Here is a 16203-nt window from a genome sequence, read left to right on the forward strand (position 1 = left end):
TGCCACCTCTTCTAAGAACCACGCCCTGTGTCTCCCCTGCTCTCAGCCCCCGGTGCCCCTGCTCCTGCCTCTGTACCCCCACCGCCCAGCGCACACACACTGCCGTCCGTACCCTGCAATTATGGGGGTGTACCTGTGGGTTTGGGCTGCCACCTGCCCCCTTTTTATTTATCAAAGCACCTAACACGTCTGGTGAATGAACGAGGGAGAACTAGTGAATGAGCCAGCTGGAGGCCCACAGGCCGCACCTCTGAGGCGCTCCATCCAACTCCCGCAGGTGGTAACGGACCACACACCCTAGTCCCCACCCACTCGGAGCGGCAGCATCTCCAAGAAAGGCTCAGGGGCGCTCGACCCTGACCCTGCGCCAGGGAAACCTTGCTGGGGCTCCTGCGCGGCCCCAGGAGTGACACTGCGCTTGGGTCTGGAAAGCTCAGCTTTACAGACACCAGCTGAGCTCTCACTCCAAGGCGGAAACTCTCACAGCCTCTGCCTCCTTCTTGGAGAAGCCTGGCCAGAGGGCAGGACGGCCGCTGGGAGGTGCGTAACAGGATCCTCAGGCAGCCAGGCCAGGAAGCTGACCTCACGGGACTGGCCACGTGGGGACCCTGGGAACACACGCAGAACTGCTCCCGCTGGAAATCAGGCCTCCTGAGCCACTGCTTACGACAGGATGTCCCATGATCGGAGCAATGGCCACGGGACAGCGACACCCTCCTGTGCAGCCGATGTCTCCCCCAGTCCACCTTGGCAGGACGGGCTGAGAACACGGGGTCTGATCCGAGCACCGGCCCCCTGGCCACTGCGGACTCCCTTCGTGCACCTCGGCACGTGAGCGCATGTCCCCACAGCCACCATGCTTTCCAGCTGGCAGGGAATTCTTTCTGCTGGCTGCCTTGAAGCTCACAAATGCCCGTTCAAGAGGGGAAGTGCAATTGGGGGAATACGGGAAACCGATGCCCAGGGAGAGGAGATGGGAGGTGCTGCCTGCAGCTGGACTCATGCCTTCTTCCTTAGACTCCTGAACAGCACTAGGCGGAGGGCCTGCACACAGTAGGCACTCAACTGGTGCGTGAGGAAAGACTAGATGAGAGTGGGGGTCAAGTCAAATGCCATCTCCACCTCCCATCTGAGCCTCTGGACCTCCAAGGCTGCCTCTAAGACAAAACGTCCCTCCGAACGTTCACCCTGACCCCAGCTCGTCCCTCTTGCCTAAGCGAGTGACGAATGCGGAAGAGCTCGCGCCCATCACCTACACCCCAACACCACTGCTACGCTCACCCAGCACCCCTGAGTACCAGGTGCCTCACCACATCTTGTAGGTAATTATCATATTTCATCCTCAAGACACTCATCAAAGAAGGCACACTCTGCCATATTACACCCAGGAAACGGCGGCACAGGAGGGTATGTAACTTGCCAGATCTGAACCGAAATCGTTGGAACCCAGAGCCCCGGCTCATACGCCTCAGACTCGCTCGGGAGCAAGCCTGACTGGGCGATGGCTGAGCCAGGCCTGACTTTCAGACTCTTGTACTCCCAAAGCTGAGGCCCCCGTCTTACAAACGCACTGCCATTCATATGAGTCAGAGCAAAAGGCTCTTTCCAAAAAGGAAAAGGTGTCTCTCCCATTCACTCGGCCCAGCTGGACCAGACCAGCGCTGCTGGAGCTGGGCCGGACACACCAGTCACTCAGAGATCTTTGGGCTGATGGCGTGGCCCCTTTATGACTCACTCTACAGAGATTTATTGAAGACCTATTACAGGGCAGGCATAGTTCTAACTGCTGGGAATACATGAACGAACAAAACAAAATCCCTGCCCTCCTAGAACTTATATGTTAGAGGGCTATAAACCAGAAAGAAGATAAACAGGCAAAACACATACGAAGGTTTAAATGCTGATTAGGTGCTCCTTCACTAGAGCAATGTGTGAGCGCGCACACACACACACACACACACACACACACACACACGATTTCAACTCCTCCTCCCGCTCCTGCTAAGGTCATTCTGCTGAGTGAGCAGGAAATTCCCTTTTGAGGATCCTGTCATCTAAGAAGAAAGTGACCCATGGGAGGAGTAAAAGTGCCCTGGGCACCGGGACAGCAGCAGGGACCCTCACACCGCAGGGCACTCACACGGGCTCTGGTGTCACCAAGCACTGTATTCAGATTCCAGTTCCAACCGACATCAATTGGTGTGATCTCGGGCAACTCGCCTGCCCGCTTTCCTTATGTTAAAAGGGAATAACATGGGCTACACCCAGGGTAGCCTAGAACACAGTAAACAGTCCATTAATATCTGTTAAATAAATGAGGAATGAATGAGCGGTAAGGTTAACATAGAAGAGAGCCTGACTCATAGTGCATGATCAATAAATACCGCCAAATACTCTGTAAAAGACAGTGTTACCTTCTACTTGTCTTTCCCTCCTCGTCTATGACAAAAGAGCAAAAGCATGCATTTGTACAGGACCACACTGATCTCAGAGCTTTGCTTTTCTACGTTATCTCACACTTTGAACCTCACAGCAGCCTTCTGAGGGCAGGAAATACAATCCCCCCCCGTCCCCGATGAGGAAACTGAGACTCGGATGAAAAACAGCCTCCAAACTCCAGTAACATTCTGAGGCACAGACAGTAACAAAAACACTGCCTTCAGCCCAAGGGTGGAGCACATGTGTTGCCAAACCAAACCTGCCTAACATCCTGTTGGGCGGGTAAGAGGCAGGTGAGGGAAAGATCCAGAAGCGTAGGGGAAGGGAAGGTATTTGTTTGATAGTCTATTAAAAAATAAAATAAAATTCCCTGAGCCCCATGCCCTCCTCCCTCTCCCACGCCCACGGCTTGCCTGTCCCAGTCACACGGTCACATGGGTCACATGCACCCTGTCACCAGCTTCCAGGTCATCTGTGGGAGCAGGAGGTGGACAGAAGCTTAGGGGGTTGGGAGACTCTGGGGTGAGGAGACTATGGGGAAGGAGGGAGTATGGGCGGGGGAGCAGGCAGGGAAACAAATGGGGGTGAAGTCGGGAGGAAATGGGAATACACAAAGGCAGAAAACTCGGGTGCGCTTAGGAAAAAGCGGGGGATAACCAGTGGGGCCAGAGTGAAAGCGGGGGGGGGGGGGGGGGCCTGAGAGATGGGGAAGGGAGGAGGGGTTGACTCAGGAAGTTAGGGACAGAGGGAAGACACATGGGCAGGCTGAGGTCCTGATGGGGACCCACGGTCAAAGCTGGGGGTTCCTGGGAGACAAGAGAGGTCACGGGATGGGAGTTGAGGACGCTGGGGTCAAAGGGAGGAACCTGGGGGGGTACTCGGGTGTCACACAAGGGTTAATGGAGAACATGCCTCAGGGAACACGGGGAAGGTGCGAGGAGAGGACCACGAAGTCTGGGGCGCTGAGGAGGTTTGGGGGGGGCGCCCCCAGGCCCCGCCTCCCCTGCCTCGTCACTCACCTCGGCTTACTCAGCACTTCCACTTCCTTTTACTTCCGCAAACAAGCCCCCGGCCAGAGCCGCCGCTCTCCGCCAATCAGCGAAGGCCTGGCCGCCCCGGCCGCGCTGCGGCCCCGCCCCCGCGCCGGGAGCGCGGCGCGCGAGGGAGGCGGGACGGCGCCGCCATCTTTTATAACCGCCCAATGGACGAGGCTCCCGGCGCCGGGGGGGCGGGGCTGTGGGCTGCAGCCAATCCTCGCCGGCGGCGCGCGGCCATGTCTGTGCTGGGCGGAAGGTCCCTGTGACGGCGCGTTGGCAGACATGTTGGTGAGGGGCAGGACCTCACCCTCCTCCACCCTCCGCTTCCTGAATAGGTCGGAGGCCTGAAGTCTGAGCCCACTGGCTCCTAAAGAGAAAACTAAACCCAGTAAAGACACAGGGCCGAACAGGGAGGAAACCGGTTTTTATGTTGCCGGGTACCCCCAAGCTATGGTTGCCAGATTTAGCAAATAAAAATACGGGATGCCCAGTTAAATTCTGCCCGGTTCAACTTGAATTTCAGCTAACCAACCAATAATTTTAACTATAGTTATGCAAAAAATAAAATAAAAAATCTGGTAATCGGGCAGCCCTACCCTAAGCCAATCTCAGGAATTATTTTAGCATCTTTAATACAAACTTGAGCTACTTACTTGATTGCTGTGAGCTCGTCTGAGAAGTAAGCACAGTAACACCTAATGCGTAGAGTTGTGAGGACTAGGGCAGTGATGGGCAACCTTTTGAGCTTGGTGTGTCAGACTTCGCCAAAAAACTGAGCATAACTCGGGTAGTGTGTCACTTTGAGGAAAAAACTAACTCCAAGACTCTAGTCGCAAATGTTTCATCCTCAGGAGCAGCAAATGTTTCATCCTCGGCACGCGGCCGCGTGTCAGTGCTGACACGCGTGTCATAGGTTCGCCATCACTGGACTAGGGATACATTAGTCCCTGGGCCTGCAGCTGGTGGGATTTCAATAAATGGGGGTTGTTATGATCAATAATGTTGAGAATGGGGTGTGCTGGGAGGAAACAAGGAGACTGGGTTTTAGCTACAGCTCTGCTTCCGACTGAGCAGCTCATGTCCCCCCTCCCGCCCACCAGGCTCCAATGGACAACTTCTACTCCCCTAATGACCCCCCAGCCCTAGGTCACATGAATTCTCCAAACTGCCCTCTGTCCCCCCGGGGAAATGGAGTTACTGTTGTCATTCCTGGGAAAAGAAGGGAGTTTGGTCCGCAGCCTGTCCAGAGATATTAATGCCCAGACTGAGGGCGGCCAATACAACAGGGGCACGGTTTAGTTAAGGATCTGGACAGTTACAAACTAACCATAGTGACTAATACTGGTACCGAGCTTTACCAGTTACAAAGGAACCAGACTTCACATCCGTCATTGCTAGGGTGAGTTACTCTTGTGGGCCCTATTACAGATGTCAATGTAAGAAACGTCCAACCCCGTAGATAAACTGTATGAGTTTATTTGAGCCAAACTGAGGACATATGCTGGGGAGCAGGATCTCACATGCTCTGGAGAATAACAGCTTTGCAGTTTCTTTTATGCATTTGAAATTAAGGAAGATTAGAGAAAGCAAGGTGGGGGTTGGATTACAGGATCCTTAACAAGATTCTGTCTCTCTTAAGGGTTAATATCCCCTTTGAGGGGTATTGCTTCTGGCATTTCAGAGATGTGTTAACCTAGATGCCCAAGGGCAATGCACAGGGCTGGCTTAAAACTTTTCACTAAAGACGGTATAGGCCTGGAGCAAGACTACCCACCATGACCTGCCCAGTTAGGAATTTATGACCTTATCACCCTGTGGGGTTATCTTCCATTCAACTCCTTTTTTCTTTCTATCCACACAGATGAGGAAATGTTCCCTTAAACTAATTGAAGTTTTGCTCAAGAGTTTCAGCTTGGAGTGGAGAGAATGGGATGAAGACTCAGAATTCTCAATGAAAACATTTTGTCCTACACACCCATAGCAAGTGAAGTTAGGGAGATGGTTATCCGGGAGATTGCAAAAGACCAGGCGTTCCACCCACTATTGAGCAATGAGAACCCCCCAAAAATGTGTAGTTTCAACAGAATGAGTCCCATTCTTCAGCAAACATCCAACTTTGTGTTCAAGGTGAGTCTGCAAGGCGAATTTGTCAACATGGACACACAGTGTAATCTGAAATGCAGACAAGGCCAAGGGAGACTGGATCGCTCTTTAGACACACTTGAAGATCCGTGGAAGACATCAATCAAATAGGATCTCAGGACTTAATGAGCGGAGTGCTCCTCCCCTAGGTATCTCTGACAAAAATTGTTACATGAGTAGATAAAGCGAGAGATGAAATAGAGTGGTTATCAGGCCGCATTGGATAAGCAAGCAATGGAAAGAGAGCAAGTAGGCACAAAGGAATACATTCTGTTGGGTTTCTCCTGGATTTTCCATTGGAGCAGATCAAGTCAAAGAGCTTCTCTTGAGGGGCTGTGTTAGGTCCTGCATCTAAGAACATCCCGGAGCAAGGTGTCTGCCTTCTAGGAACCCAGCCTCCAAAGGGTCAGACTAGACCAAGTCCCCTCCCTCAAGGAGTTAGGTGGAAATTTAACTGACATGCTAACAGTGCAATTGTACACTCTTACCTTGTTTGACCCTCACAACAACCCTGAGAAGTAGTACTATTCCCCTTACTTTATAGATGAGGAAACCAAGGTTCTGCAAGGGGAAATGATCCCCAGAATCATATGTCAATTAGAGGCAGAACCAGAATCAGGACCTGGCTAATCTTTTCTTCCCCTGAACGATAGGCGTTTGGCAATGTTCTCGATGCTGATGATACCACGGTGAACCAAATAGATAAAAGTCTCTGTCCTCGTGGTGCTCACAGTCTGGTGGGGAAAGAAAGATGATAAACAAGATAGAGACGCCAAACATAGCGTGTGTTTTGCTAAAGTCTGTAGGTGAAATGTCATGATGTTAGCATCTTTCTTTCAAAAGACCTTGAGTGTTGAATCTGGGGTTGTGTACATGAGTGTCATTACATTAGTCCTTCCATGATCTCTGTTTGAACATTTTTTCTTAGAAAAGCAAGCAAGAATTTATTGACTGCAGCAAAACAAACAAACAAAAAACCCCCACTTAGGACAGTGAAACAAGGAAGGGCATGGAAAAGGCAACAGGAGAGCCTAGGCTGGGTGGCGTTGGCTCACTGGGAAGTCAGAGAAAATGGGGCCTCAGAGACGGTTTCAGGGGGTTAGCCTGGAATGAGCTGTCGACGCCCGTTCCTCCCCTGGTTGCAAGTTACATGGGGTCCCTTGGAGTTTAGGAGATATGTGCTCCCTGAAGGGAGAGCACGCCTGAACATTTTTTTTCTTATATTGATTAAGGTATTATGTGTCCTTAACCCCCCATTGCCCTCCCACCCCACCCCCGCTCATGCCCTCAACCTCCGGGTGTCTGTGTCCATTGGTTAGGCCCATATGCATGCATACAAGTCTTTTGGTTGATCTCTCCCCCTTACCCCCACCCTCCCCTACCTTCTCTCTAAGGTTTGACAATCTGATTGATGCTTCTCTGTCTCTGGATCTGTTTTTGTTCATCAGTTTATGTTGTTCATTATATTCCACATATGAGTGAGATCATGTGATATTTGTCTTTCTCTGACTGGTTTATTTCACTTAGCATAATGCTCTCCAGTTCCATCCATGCTGTTGCAAATGGTAAGAATTCCTTCTTTTTTACCACAGCATAGTATTCCATTGTGTAGATGTACCACCGTTTTTTAATCCACTCATCTGCTGATGGGCACTTAGGCTGTTTCCAAATCTTAGCTATGGTGAATTGTGCTGCTATAAACATAGGGGTGCATGTAACCTTTCTGATCAGTGTTTCTAGTTTCTTGGGATATGTTCCTAGAAGTGGGATCACTGGGTCAAATGGGAGTTCCAGTTTTAGTGTTTTGAGGAAACTCCATAGTGTTTTCCACAGTGGCTGCACCAGTCTGCATTCCCACCAGCAGTGCACGAGGGTTCCTTTTTCTCCGCATCCTCACCAGCACTTGTCATTTGTTGATGATAGCCATTCTGACAGGTGTGAGATGGTACCGCATTGTCGTTTTGATTTGCATCTCTCAGATGATTAGTGACTTTGAGCATGTTTTCATATGTCTCTTGGCCTTCCTTCTGTCTTCTTTCAAAAAGTATCTATTTAGGTCCATTGTCCATTTTTTGATTGGGTTGTTTATCTTCTTTTTGTTAAGTTGTATGAGTTCCTTGTAAATGTTTGAGGTTAAACCCTTATCGGAGATAACATTAGCAAATATGTTCTCCCATGCAGTGGGCTTCTTGTTGTTTTGTTGATGGTTTATTTTGCTGTGCAGAAGCTTTTTATTTTGATGTAGTCCCATTTGTTTATTTTCTCTTTAGTTTCCATTGCCCTAGGAGCTGTATCAGTGAAGATATTGCTTTAGCATATGTCTGAGATTTTGCTGCCTGTGGATTCCTCTAATATGTTTATGGTTTCCTATCTTATGTTTAAGTCCTTTATCCATTTTGAGTATATTTTTGTGTATGGTGTAAGTTGGTGGTCTAGTTTCATTTTTTTTGCATGTATCTGTCCAATTTTCCCAACACCATTTATTAAAGAGGCTGTCTTGACTCCATTGTATGTTCTTGCCTCCTTTGTCAAATATTAATTGAGCATAGTGGTTTGGGTTGATTTCTGGGTTCTCTATTCTATTCCCTTGGTCCATATGTCTGTTCTTGTGCCAGTACCAGGTAGTTTTGAGAACAGTGGCTTGGTAATACAGCTGGATATCTGGTATTGAGATCCTTCCTACTTTGTTCTTTCTCAGGATTGCTGCAGCTATTTGGGGTCTTTTTTTATTCCAGATGAATTTTTGGAGAGTTTGTTCTAGGTCTGTGAAATATGCCGTTGGTATTTTAATGGGGAGTGCATTGAATCTATAGATTGCTTTGGGTAGTATGGACATTTTGATGATGTTGATTCTACCAGTCCACGAACACGGTATGTTCTTCCATCTGTTTACGTCTTCCTCTATCTCTTTTTTCAATGTCCTGTAGTTTTCCGCATATAGGTCTTTACCTCCTTAGTTAAGTTTATTCCTAGGTATCTTAAATTTTTTGGTGCAAAGGTAAATGGGATTGTTTTTTAAATCTCTCTTTCTGTAAGTTCACTATTGGTGTATAAAAATGCCATAGATTTCTTGGCGTTAATTTTGTATCCTGCTACATTGCCGAATTCATTTATTAAGTCTAATAATTTTTTATGGAGACTTCAGGGTTTTCTATGTACAGTATCATGTTATCTGCAAATAATGACAGTTTGACGTCTTCTTTTCCAATTTGGATACGTTTTATTTTTTCTTCTTGTCTGATCAAAATGGCCAGTACTTCCAGAATTATGTTGAACAGGAGTGGTGAAAGTGGGCATCCCTGTCTCGTTCCTGTTCTTAGGGGAAATGGTTTTAGTTTTTGCCCATTGAGTATGATGTTGGCTGTAGGTTTGTCATATAAGGCTTTTATTATGTTGAGGTACTGAACATTTCTATAACTGAAAATGATGGGGGAAATATAGTGTGCTTAGATGCATGCTATAGAGTAAAAGTGGGGAGGAAAGACAGGGGAGGGTTGCAGTTTTGATCAGAGGGGCCAGAGGAGGCCTCACTGAGAAGGGAGACATTTCAATAAAGACCTGAGGGTTGATGAGAGACAGTGGTATGACTATCATGCCATGTAGCCAGCACAACTGTGGAGTTGTTACAGAGGGGTTTGTGTTATGACAAAATGTGGAAGGTATAGAGGATGTTGTGAGAAGGCATTGTTGAGATCCTCCTGTAGAAAGTTTTCTGAAATGACTCTTGAGCGGGGTGAGCACACTATCCCTCCTGCCACCTCTTCCGTCAACAAAGTTTTATGGGAACACGGCCACGCCATTCGTTTCCATCTGTCTATACTTTCTCCAATGGCAGAGTTGAGTAATTGTGACGCAGACCATCTGGGACACAAAGCCTGAAATATTTCTATCTAGCCCTTAACAGAAAAAAAAAAAAAATGCCAACCCCTACCCCTGTTCTTAAGTTGGGTTGCAAAGATTGACTAGAGAGTTTACCAACTGGATTAGGAAAGTAAGAACATTCCAGGTGGAAAGAACCATATGGGCAAAGGTCAACATCGTGAGGGTGTGTGGATTGTTGTGCTGGAACCTGGTATGTGAGCAGGTGATCAGGCAGGTGAGCCTCGGAGGCCAAGCATGAAGGCTCTCCAGTGCCAGGCGGAAGATGAGGGCCTTGCCCTGCAGGCAGTGGGAGCCCCAGAAGGGATACAAGCAGGAAAGTGGCCTGGAAAAAATCCCTCTGCCACTGTGAGGGAGGGAACCGAAGGGCACAGAGGTCATGAGGCAGCTGTGTAATGATTACACAGATGATGTGGCTTCTGGCTTGGTGAGGGGCCACTGGGTCTTGTGCCCTCCTCAGGAAGGAAATGAGTGCAGGTAACCTTGAGCTGTGAGGCAGCAGCCACATGCTCCCATGCCTGAGGCGGGGGTGGGAGGGTGGGGGGATGGGGGTGGGGTGGGACACGCACGGGGAACCAGTGCTGAGCAGCAAAGGCAGGATTTCCCCAGCTCAGGGGCTCTCAGGATGGACTGTGGCCTGAGGAGAGGCTGGCTCTCAGGGCCAGGGCCCAGGGTGGTTTTGCCAGAAGCTGTCTGAACCCGAGTCCTGAGGGATGGTGAGGGTTTAGAGAGTCCTGAGGGATGGTGAGGGTTTAGAGAGGCTGAGTGACGGGCACTCAGGGACATGTGCCAGGAGCAAATATGCAGATTCTGACCTCTCAGGATGGGATTCCAGTGTGGGGGTTCCTGGGGGTCAGTGTGTGCAAGGCCTTCATCCTTTCCTTTCTTCTCTCTCCTAGACTTCTCGTCCTCACTTCCGTTTCTTTAGCCAGTAATTACGACGTACCCACTACCCACTATGCGCATGGCCTCCCTCTTGGTGGTACGGGGATATGAAAGATACCTCTATTCCTGTCCTTAGAGGTCCCAATGCCTCAGGTACAAGGATAATGGCTTATTGTGAACAAGCCATGGGATGCAAGGCAAATAGGGTTTTCCTGAAGAAATCACGAAACACAGTGGATCATGTTCCAGACTCCATCAGGCAGGACAGGACAGGGTAGGGAATGCCACAATCGCATTGGCTTGGCACAAGTTAATGTCTTTGTTCGCACTATCTGTGCCATGTGGGGAGGGATGGGGGTTCTGTTTATCCGAGTCGCTCAGGAGCCCAGACTGAGGAGGCTCCTTCCCAGCATAAGCTTCCAAGATCATTGTGGGGATCCGCCCATTGTGAATCAGGCTCCCCCTCTTAAAGGTACTGCTCAGAAGTGACATGTAACTCCGGTGCTACTTTTCATTGGACAAAGCGTGTCACATGGCTACACCCAACTTCAAGGGAGATGGGAAATGTGGTCCTACCATGTGGCAAGAAGGAGAGGAACCAGAATAGGTGTGAATATTCCAAATGACTTCTACATCGATTGACAAGGCAACAAGGTTCTGTTTGGTTTGTGAGGACAGAAACCTTCATGCTTAATCAACTATAAATCATATTCCCAGGCAATCTTCAGCATAAAGCTTTCTAAAATGTATATACATTAATTAAATATGGCCATCCAACCATCTTTTTAGAGATTCCCAGAAGAGGGGATTGAATAAGAGGAACAGGATTCGATGGGACCCAGAAGAAAGAGATTAGAGTGAGTCAGGACTCTCTTGATTGTAAGTGACAGAAACCCAACTCACATTAGTGTACATGATTGGAAAGTAATCAGAGAATCTTCCAGAATCCAAGGAAGAGATGACCAGCTAAACCTTAGAGGGGCCTTGGGGTGAACCAGGCCCCCCATTTCCTCTTTCAGCACATCCATCTCATCCTCTTCTCTGGCTTCTTCTGCTCAGGAATGAGGAATGCAGCCCCCACACTCTCCACTGCTTTCACCCAAAGAAATGGACTGACCTTCCTGGAAAGGACTCTAATTGGGCCAGCTGGGGTTGTGTGCCCACCCCCGAGCCAATCAGCTTTGGCCAGGAGTTGGGCACTATGATTGACCGCTGCCACAATCAGCTTTGGCAGCCCCCTCCCCGCCTCTAGTTGGGCATGGCAGAGTTATCAGAAGGGAGAGAGCATGGTCCTTGAATCAGATCAGCCTGAGTTTTCAGACCGGCCAAGTTTAAGTCCTCCTCTTCCAGGGATGAGCTGTGTGATATTGGGCAAGTTCCTCACCTCTCAGAGCCTCAGTTTCCTCCCCTGCAACATGGTGATGATAATATCTAACTTCTAAGATGGTGGGAAAGGACTAAGGGCCACCCAGCACACCACACCCAGCAACTGGGGGTGCTCCCTGAACCCATACCAGTCCGAATATGCACCTCCCATCACAAAGTGGGGAGGGCTTTGTGAGAAGGGAAAGTTGGGTCTTAAAGACATAGAAATGTGATAAAAAGAACAAATCATTTTTTGGATGGTTGGGTTATTTAGGAGTGGGAGAAAAGAACCAGAAAAATATATACCATGCACACAGATCTTAGACACAGTATCTGGCAAATAGGAAGCATCCCATAAATACAGTCACAGTAGTAAGTATATAGTAATAGTAATACGCAGTAATAAGAAACTGGTAGGAATGCCCTAACCGGTTTTGCTCAGTGGATAGAGCGTCCGCCTGAGGACTCAAGGGTCCCAGGTTCGATTCCAGTCAAGGGTATGTACCTTGGTTGCAGGCACATCCCCAGTAGGCAGCTGATTGATGTTTCTCTCTCATTGATGGTTCTAACTCTCTCTCCCTCTCCCTTCCTCTCGGTAAAAAAATCAATAAAATATATTTAAAAAAACAACAACACTGGTAGGAGGCGTGTGATGAGTGGAAGTACCCAGAACAAGGTCAGGTGCCAAAAGGTGCTGAAAGAGGTCCCTTTGACATCACTGCCACCCAGCAGAGGGGACCATGGAAAATGTAGGATATGGCCCCGCTGATGGAGGGCTGTCTTGCCGAAGGGGTGGGGGTGGAAGACCTGAGGGTCCAGGAACAGGCACTCACAGGGGCCAGGAAACCAAATCTCAGGGCAGGAAGGGCCTCCAGAGAATACTCAACAGGGAAATGTTAAAGCCAGCCCTGGCCTCCTCTGCCAAAGCCCACCTTCTAGCTGACTCACAACTTTCATTTGAAGAAAGTTTCCTGTGGTTTGGGGTTCTTTAAAAACTACTGATCTAATCCTATGCACGCACTGCAGTTGGGGAAACTGAGCCTGGAGTGAAGAAAGCCCCAGACTGGGCTTAGCCAGAGGTGCAGTCTTGTAACTGAAACTGAGGTTCAGCTGCCTGCTGACAGTTGAGACAGGTGCTGGTGGAAAAGGAAAGAGGTTTATTCAAGTGCCGGCCATCTGAGAAGATGGGGGACTCTTGTCGCCAAGCCCACCTTCCCATTTCAGTGCAGGGAGACATTTTTATTAGGAGGGAGAGGGAAGGAAGAACAAAGAGATCAAGGGGAGGGGGTGAAAATGTTCTCTACGTGCAGGCCAGCACAGTCCGTTCCGATAAGGATCTCAAAACTGGTCAAGTGATGATCCAGTCTTCGTCATCCTGGTTCTACATTCCCCTGGTTCTATCGTTGAAGGTCAGCAAATCTCCTGGAACTGGGATGACTGAAGGTCAAAGTCTGTATCTCCTGAAGTTAGTTCCTAGGATTCTTATACAAGCATGCTGTTTATCTACAAGCTATACGTATTAGTCAGAGTCAGCATTTACAGAAACAATGTCAAAAGCATAGTGGGGTGGGTTGTAATTCTTCACTGTTACAATCTGAGCCGCAGATCCTGTCTCAGGTCAAGCCTGTCACTGTCAATGAGTACCTACTAGTGGGAAAAGCACCTACTGTGGGCCAGGTTCCCACAGGGAGGTGCTTGGGTGCTGTCTGGTGTTTTGGACTCTGGGGCAGGTAAACAGGGAGGGGCCAGCTGGGCCAGTCAGCGCCTGCTGGACTGTGCTGGCAGAGGGACACTCCCCCCCAGAAACTGGCAGCCAGGCCCCTCCCTGTGGCAGGAGATGGGGGCTCTCTGCAGGGTCAAGTCATCACTGGCTTTGTATCCCTCACCAGGGAAGAAGCAGATTTCTTAGAGGAAGTGCCCTGAAGGACTCCAGAGACTCATCTCTCCACTGGGGGTGGGGAGAAGCTGTCAGAAGCTGTCCAATGTTTATTAATCATTTAGTCCATACTAGGCATGGTGCCAAATGCTTATAAGTATGGGCACATTCAATCATTTCACAATCCATGAAATAGGCCCAGTTTACAAAGGAGGAGACTGAGGCAGGGAGAGGTGAAGACACTCAGCTGGTGAGGGGTAAGGCCAGGATTTGAGCCCACAGGCTAACTACAGAGTCTCTACTTTGAAGGAGGGAAAAACCAACTGTTTTATTAAAACAAAAATTGCAGAGAATTTCCATATGTTCTCCCAGATTCCCCAAATTGTTAATATTTTATCACATTTTCGTATCTATCTGTCTTTGTTCTAAACCATTTGAGAATAAATTGAAGACATGACACCCCCTTATTTAGAAATACTCTGGTGGGTAAAATGAAGGACATTGTCTTACATGACCACAGGACAAGGATCAAAGTCAGGAAATGAACATTGATGCGATACTATTATCTAGTCTACAGACCTTATTCATATTTTACAATTATCTTAAAAGTGTCCTTATAGCAAAAGGAAATCCTGGATCACACATTGTAGTTGGTTGTCATATCTTCTTAACTCCTTTAATCTGGAACAGTGCCCCAGTCTTTCCTTGTCTTTCATGATGTTGCCATTTTTTTTAGCATACAGTCCAATAATTCTGTAGAACTCCTCTCAATTTAAATTGGTCGGATGTCTCTTCACAATTAGATTCATTGTCTGAATTTTGGCAGGAATGCCAACGGAAGTGATGCTCTGTCCTTCTCAGGGCATCACTTAGGAGAAAGATGTGCCAGTTCGTCCTTCACTGTTGACATTAACTTTGTTTACTTAGTTAAAGATGGTATCTGCCAGGTTCCTCCCCTACAGAGTTACTATCTGTCCATGTGTAATTAATAATTGCCTGTGGAACAATACTTTGAAACTATGTAAATATGATGTTTCTCATCAGAATTTTCCTATCCATTAATGATTCTCATTAGAATTCTCATTAGAATTTACTAATGGTCCAACTCCATCATTCCTTCTACTGGAAGGAGTAGCTTTCCCTTATCTGTATTCGCTCATTTATATTAGCATGGGCTCATGGTTTCTCATCTTACTCAATAGGTTATAATCCATCATTACTGTGATTTCTTTTGATGCTCTACTTGTATCAGATTTGGCCATTTAAAACCCACTTCAAGCCGAAACCGGTTTGGCTCAGTGGATAGAGCGTCGGCCTGCGGACTCAAGGGTCCCAGGTTCAATTCCGGTCAAGGGCATGTACCTTGGTTGCGGGCACATCCCCAGTAAGGGGTGTGCAAGAGGCAGCTGATCGATGTTTCTCTCTAACTCTCTATCCCTCTCTCTTTCTCTCTGTAAAAAAAACAAAAAAAATCAATAAAATATATATTTTTTAAAACCCACTTCAAGTCAGAAAGCTCCCACTTTCAAATATGACATTGCACCCATGTTCCTTGACCTTGACCAAAAAAGGATCAACCCCAAACCCAGGTTGTGTGCCCTGATCAGGAATCAGGCCTGCAGTCTTTCAGTGCCCAGCACAACGCTCAACCAACTGAGCCACTCGGGCTGGGCTGTAAGTAACCTTCATAGGTCTCTAAGCATTTCCTCGGGTGAGGATTTAAAAAAAGAAGAAAAAAATAGTTATATACAAACTAAGTTTACAGGTGGAGGCTCCTTTAGCCAGGGAGTCGGGAAAATCCTCTGTGAGACAGTGATACCTGAGCTGACCTGAAGGAAGAGAAAGAGCGGACAGCGAATCGAAGAGGAAACAGCAAGTGCAAAGGACCTGTGGCAGGAATGAGCTGGGTGTGTTTGAGAAACAGTGAGGAGGGCAGTGGCGTAGTGGGTGAGGCCAGGGGGGCCGGAGGTGAGGCTGGAGAGTGGGTGAGAGGCCAGAAGGCTTAGGGCCCTGTAGGCCAAAGGGAGGAGTTAGTTTATATCCTAAACGCACAGGTAGGCAAGAGAGAGGGTGGGAGTGTATACAACAACCTGATCTTTGCTTGGAGAAAAACATTGTCTGGTGTGTGAAGAAAACCTTTAGGAACAAAGTGGGGAGGCGATCAGGAGGCTGCTGCCATTGTCCCGGGAAGTTGATTGTGTCTGGACCATGTGGTGGGACTGGGGGTGGGGAGAAGCTGTCAGATGCAGAAGGGTGTTGGATGTAGAACCAGGCTGACTCAGGGTGTAGGGAGGAGGGAGAAAGAGGGATGCAGCCGGGGGCCCTAGGATGGGGCTTGAACAAGTGAGAAGGGGAGACTGGGGGTGTGGGTTGCCCGGGTAGGGCTGATGATCAGGAGGTGGATCTGGGCTGTGTAGGGTTTGCAGTCCCCCTCTGGCACCCACGTGGAGGCACGCAGTGGGCACTTGGATATGAGCCTGGCACTCAGAGAAGCTGTTGGCTCTAGAAATACAAATCTGGAGCTCATGGACATACAGACGGCATTTTAAATCACGGGACTGGGTGAGATCATCATGGCAG

The 16203-nt window shown here is 48.5% G+C and overlaps 1 protein-coding gene across 3 annotated transcripts in view; it reads right to left on the reverse strand.

Moving 5' to 3' along the window:
• Positions 1-3522, reverse strand: part of PLA2G6 (phospholipase A2 group VI) — a 43462-nt gene extending 39940 nt beyond the window's left edge. For 2 of the 3 annotated variants that reach the window (XM_008144631.2, XM_028150008.2), the window contains exon 1: positions 3459-3522. The gene's annotated coding sequence lies outside the window, so the exon portion shown is untranslated. Of the gene's footprint in view, positions 1-2852; positions 2908-3458 lie in introns of those variants that run through there. The other variant, XM_054719511.1, reaches the window with a different exon arrangement.
• Positions 3523-16203: the final 12681 nt, after the last annotated feature.

Source organism: Eptesicus fuscus, chromosome 7, assembly GCF_027574615.1.
Source record: "Eptesicus fuscus isolate TK198812 chromosome 7, DD_ASM_mEF_20220401, whole genome shotgun sequence".
Taxonomy (NCBI): Eukaryota; Metazoa; Chordata; class Mammalia; order Chiroptera; family Vespertilionidae; genus Eptesicus; species Eptesicus fuscus.